The sequence below is a fragment of the Heterocephalus glaber genome, unplaced genomic scaffold (assembly GCF_053883595.1).
Source record: "Heterocephalus glaber isolate CG9 unplaced genomic scaffold, H.glaber_assembly_v1.0 deba00001613, whole genome shotgun sequence".
NCBI lineage: Eukaryota > Metazoa > Chordata > Mammalia > Rodentia > Bathyergidae > Heterocephalus > Heterocephalus glaber.
The window spans coordinates 14,909,623-14,915,424 of NW_028258384.1; the positions used below are offsets into that span (position 1 = coordinate 14,909,623).

General features: G+C 36.3%; 1 pseudogene; it reads left to right on the top strand.

Moving 5' to 3' along the window:
* The first annotated feature begins 3,930 nt into the window (after positions 1-3,930).
* Positions 3,931-5,566, top strand: LOC101718465 (guanine nucleotide-binding protein-like 3 pseudogene; annotated as a pseudogene).
* The last annotated feature ends 236 nt before the right edge of the window (positions 5,567-5,802 follow it).

Here is a 5,802-nt window from a genome sequence, read left to right on the forward strand (position 1 = left end):
AAATATCATATTTCTTTGATGGAAATATGACCAATGCAATAACCTTCTTCATCTAGTGTACCTATTTCTCTGACTTTTCAGGTATGGTGTGTGTGTGTGTGTGTGTGTGCGTGTGCGCGCTAAGAGAAATAATTCAGATTATAACATGAATACAAAAAGTGAGCTTTCAGTATTAAATATTTAAGTTCTAGAATAAGATATTTTCCTGGGCCATAGAAAATCATATTTGAAAAACATTGTCAAGAAAGAATAAAAAGTTTTAAAACCCTATTTTTAGTCTGCTAGACTTGTAGGTCAATGGTAGAGTATATGATTAGTATTTGCAAAGCCCTGACTTTAATTCTGAGCACCACAAAAAGCTAAATTAATATACATTTTCTATTAATTTTATTTTTAATTGATAAATAGTAATTGCATATATTTTGGAAGTACAATGTACTATTTTGATATATGTATATGAGATGACTAAATAAATCTGTTTATTGTGTCCATCACTTGACCCTTCATTTTTGTGGTGAGACATTTGAAATTTAAAAATTTTGTTTCCTTTCACTTATGTAGAATGATATTTGTAAATTAAGTAGTTGATGGTGCATCTTCCACACAAGAGAACGCAGATATTCTCCCATTATTTAGGTTGGCTCCTTGTGTTTCCAGCAATTGAGATATGATGTAAAAATATTCCATGTCAAAAAAGAAAAGTAACTTGAAAATAGAAAGAGAATGTGGACAAATAATGGTGCCAGATGAGAAAACAAATTTCATGGCCATTTTTTTTTTTCTTTTCTAAGACGAAACTCACAATGTAGGAGTCACATTACAAAGTTTAAGAGGGTTCCTTTTTCAACAAAGCCACACCAGCATTTGTTACTTTTTTTGTTGTTCATAACTGCCATTCTATCTGGAAAGAGATAAAATCTTAGTATTGTTTTAATTTCCATTTCTGTGATGGTCAGAGATGTTAAACATTTTTTTCATATATTTGTTGATTTCTTTCTATGTGAACTGTCTATTCATTTCTCTTGCCCATTTCTTGACTGTCTTTAATTTTATGTGGTATCATTTTTTTGAGTTTTTAAAATATATTCTGGATATTAGTCTTTTTTTGCTAAAATTCTTTTATTGGTACATTTTAGGTATACAATACATTTCCATTTATCATTGGGTGCTTGTATTTGTACATGATGCATCTTGGTTCTTATTTTTTCCCCTATACCTGTGCGCCCTTCCCCCCCCTCCACCCTTCGCTATTTACATGCTTCATTTCCGTTTTTTAGTCTTTGTCTGAGGAGTAGCCTGAAACTTTTACCCATTCTGTATTTTGTCTTTTCACTCTAATAATTGATTATTTTACTGTACAGAAGTGTTTTAGTCTGTAATACCCATCAACAGAAGATGGGATAAAGAAAATGTGGTATCTATATTTAATGGAATACTACTCACCTATAAAGAAGAACAAATTTGAGACATTTGCAGGAAAATGGGTGCATTTGGGAAATATAATGTAGAGTGAAATAAACCAGACGCACAAGCTTAAATACCTCATGATAGCTCTCATTTGAGTAAGGCAAAGTACAAAGAAAGAGAATAACAAAGTAAGGATGCAAGAAGACAGGGGGATGATCTCTTTCAAAAAGTGGCAAGGGGTCCAAGGGACCAAAGGTGAGGGGTGAGGAGAAAGGCATGGGGAAATAAGTAGAATAAAGATATGCCATGTACAGGATCCTAATAATCTCAATGAATGTAAACATGTCATAAACATGAACTAAGTTTAATAATATCAACAAGAATAAAAAGTTAGAAAGAGGAATTAGAGGGATGGAGCCAGGTGGGAAGGGCAAGGGAATTACAAAATTAAATATGCTGTAGCAGGTACATTTACCCATTCCCCACTATGATTGTAAAATGTATGTACTGCAAACATATGCTGATAAAAAAATTTAATATATAAAAAAATTCAGAGAAAATCTAAAATTTCAGTTTTTTGTATTGCCTATATATAGGAAGAAACAAATTGTGTGTGTTTCCTAGTGTATTCTCAGAAAACAAAATACTTCTGTGACAAAATGTGTGTGATCTTTTTTCTTCCCAAATTCCAAGCAAGAAAGAAATTCTGTAGTGAACACCAATGGCACGTATTCTAGTAAATTCAGTTCTGATCCTATCTACCTGGAAATAGCATCAGATTTCAAAGGTGGAAGCCTCAGTTTCCAGTATTGTTTCTCCCTATTCAAATGTCACTTGTAAGCCCTAGGTTGATTCACTTCTGCTTCAGATCAACTTGCTGTAAATTGGAGTTCCCAGGATCTGCTCTTTAAGTTCAATTAATTTTCTAGACCTGCTTACAGGACATAGTTACATATATTTACTACCTTGTTATAAAGGATATTACAAAAATATTGATGAACATGGCAGGAAAAGATAGTGCAAGGTATGAGGGAAGAGATGTAGAGCTTTTCTACCCACTGATTAAGCCATCTTCCCCAAAAAGAACCCTCCACAAGTTTAGCAGTCTCAAAGTTCCCCAACAGGTACTTCTGGGTTTCTATAGAGGGTTCATTATGAAAGTCTGTTTGGTTAAACATTGATCATTGGTTGTCAATTGAAACTGCAGCCCAAACCCTTCTTAGTTGTTGGTGAATAGGTTTGAACAGTCCCAATCCTCTAATCATTGCTTAGTATCTCCTGTGACCAGCCACATCTTGAAGTTATCTGGGGGCTATAAGCTACCAGGCAACTCACTAGCATACAAGAAGACAAGCATGGTTATGGGGAGCTCAGTGATTTTAGGAATTATTTGCTGGGAAATGGGGAAAAGGAAAAATATTCATTTTACCATAATGTAATTGTATTTGGGACTCTAGAAATTAGCTGCCTTTAAGTGTTCCTTCCACATCAAAATGGAAATGCAGATACATCCGAGTCAAGTTGATGTATGGCATAATTTTGGAGAGGGGTGACCAGAATTTAGTGCTTCAGAATCTCCTTCAGTGGCTGTGTGGTATAGAATGCATTTCATAGTCTCTATAAGACATGTAGAAATACAGAAAAATTAGTGATGGAACATTATAATGAAGCCTGAATATTGTATTGTAGAGGATACTGAGCACAGTCATAATGAAAAACAGAAAAATCAAGAAGCAAAATTTTCTTTCCAATCTGAATATAATGTCTAAATGTGAACACTTACATTTTTTCAAAGAATATATAAATTATCATCCCCGTTTTACTATGTTTACACTCGTTCTGATAGGTCATCTCAACTGAAATATGGCAGCAAGGGGCCAGTCCTTATCCCTTATTCTCTCAACTATATTTGACAGAGACAAGTACAAGTGTGTTTTACTGCTCTTGGCTTCTCTAGTTCTCTAGCACTCTTGCTCAAATCTGCTCAGATTTTGGTATCTTGCATTAGGCCATAGTGTCGCAAACATAATTTTCATATCCAACTGTGCAGTGGCAACTTTGTGTGTTTCTTACAAATGAATAAATACTGAAACTAAAGTAAATATAGCTACAATATGAAGAAGATAGTCTGCAATCTCCATTTGCTTGACCAGTCTACCATGTATCCATTACTGGAGCATTGGTGAGCTGGGCAGTGATAATGTCCTTTTATCTGTACCTTACCCTCTGGTTTATGCCTAATTTAACTTGGCAGGTCAAACTTTGTGTTAGAAATAAAGGTTGAAGTAACTTCTATACTGGTTTGAATAAAATGTTAAGTCAATCCAAAAGCTCCAACAGGGCTACCAATGGTTTAAAGACCCTATATCTCTATCTTCACTATACCTAGAAAAGTCCATAGTCCTCTATTTTGAAATAACAACAACGGCAGGTGTAAGAAACAAATGAGGAGTTTGCACGTGGTGCCAGCAGAGTCAACTTGTCCCTGCTGCTCATGCTGCATCTACCGTTTCCACAGCCAGCATGAAGCGGCCAAAGTTAAAGAAAGTGAGTAAACGCATGACCTGCCATAAATGCTATTAAAAAAAAGGGTTCGAGAACACCATCTAAAATTGAGGAAGGAGGACAAAAACCGGGGACACAACAAAGCCTAGGAAAGATCTGGGAATTGCAAACAGTTCCCCCTTTAAGGAGGCTCTTCTTTGGGAAGCTGAGCTAAGATAACAGCAGCTTGAAGAATTAAAACAGCAGCAGAGACTTGATCGGCAGAAGGAACAAGACAAGAAAAGAAAACTTGAAACTGATCCTGCTGATGAACCATCTAATGTCCAATCTGTGGAGGAATTTGGACAAAGTAAACCTAAGAGAGCCAAGCTAAGCAAACAGAATCCGAAGACAGTACATTGTCAGGAACTTAAAAAGGTGATCGAGGCCTCAGATATTTTGCTAGAGGTACTGGATGCCAGAGATCCTCTTGGTTGCAGGTGTCCTCAGGTAGAAGAGGTGATTGTCCAGAATGGACATAAAAAGCTGGTACTCATATTAAATAAATCAGATCTGGTACCAAAGGAGAATTTGGAGAATTGGCTCAATTATTTGAGGAAAGAATTGCCAACAGTGGTTTTCAAAGCCTTTACAAATCCGAAGGATAAAGGGAAGATAACCAAGGTAAGTAAGAAAACTGTTTCATTGAAATGTAAAGTCTGCTTTGGAAAAGAGGGCCTTTTGAAACTTCTTGGAGGTTTTCAAGAGACTTTGGGAAAGCCTATCCAGGTTGGAGTGATTGGTTTCCCAAATGTGGGGAAAAGCAGCATCATAGTTTAAAACAAGAATGAGTATGTAATGTTGGTATATCCATGGGGCTTACAAGGAGCATGAAGGTTGTTCACTTGGACAAACAGATCACAATCATAGATAGTCCATGTTTTATTGTGTCACCACTTAACTCCTCCACTGCACTTGCTCTGAGGAGTGAAGCAAGTATTGAGGTACTAAAGCCATTGGAGGCTGCCAGTGTCATCCTGTCCCAGGCTGATGCTAGACAGGTAGTTCTAAAATATAATGTCCCAGACTATAAGAATTCTCTGGAATTTTTTACTAATCTTGCTCAGAGAAGAGGTCTGCACCAAAAAGGTGAAAGTCCAAATGTTGAACATGCTGCCAAATTGCTGTGATCTGAGTGGACAGGTGCTTCATTAGGTTACTATTGCCAACCCCCTACACTCTGGACTCCTCCCCCACATTTTAGTGAGAATATTGTGACAGATGTGAAAGGGGCTTTAATCTGGAAGAACTGGAAAAGAACAATGCACACAACATACAAGCCATCCAGGGCCTTCTTCAGCCAATAGCATACTTTTCTGGTCTTCTGGCCTGACAAACGGAATAATGGAGGAAAAAGACATACCTGAATTGCCAAAACTGAGGCATCAGGGAAAACAGGAGGAAAGAGAGGACAGTGAAGATGAGGAAAGGATCTCAGACACGTCCCCTATAGAAGAGACAGATGAGGCACTGCCAGAGGAATCTATAGCAGGTGAACCATCTACAAGATCTTTTATTATCTTGGATGAAAAGACTAAAGAGGATGATGCTTATGACTTCAGCACAGATTATGTGTAACAGAACCTTATCCTTCTATAAGGATTTTCTTGACATTTCAGGCTAACTGCTAAAGTGTTATATGTATGTAATGTGCCAGTTTTGGTATGGCATAAGCTGTATAAATTTTGTGAATATTTATCATCTACATATTAACGCGATTAAAGAAAAAAAATCAATACAAAAAAGTGTTTCTTACAACATTAATGAAATCATTAAAAATCAGGAAAAGAATTACGTTTATAGTAGATTCAAAAATATTAAATACCTAACTAAAGAGAAGAAAGACCTCTG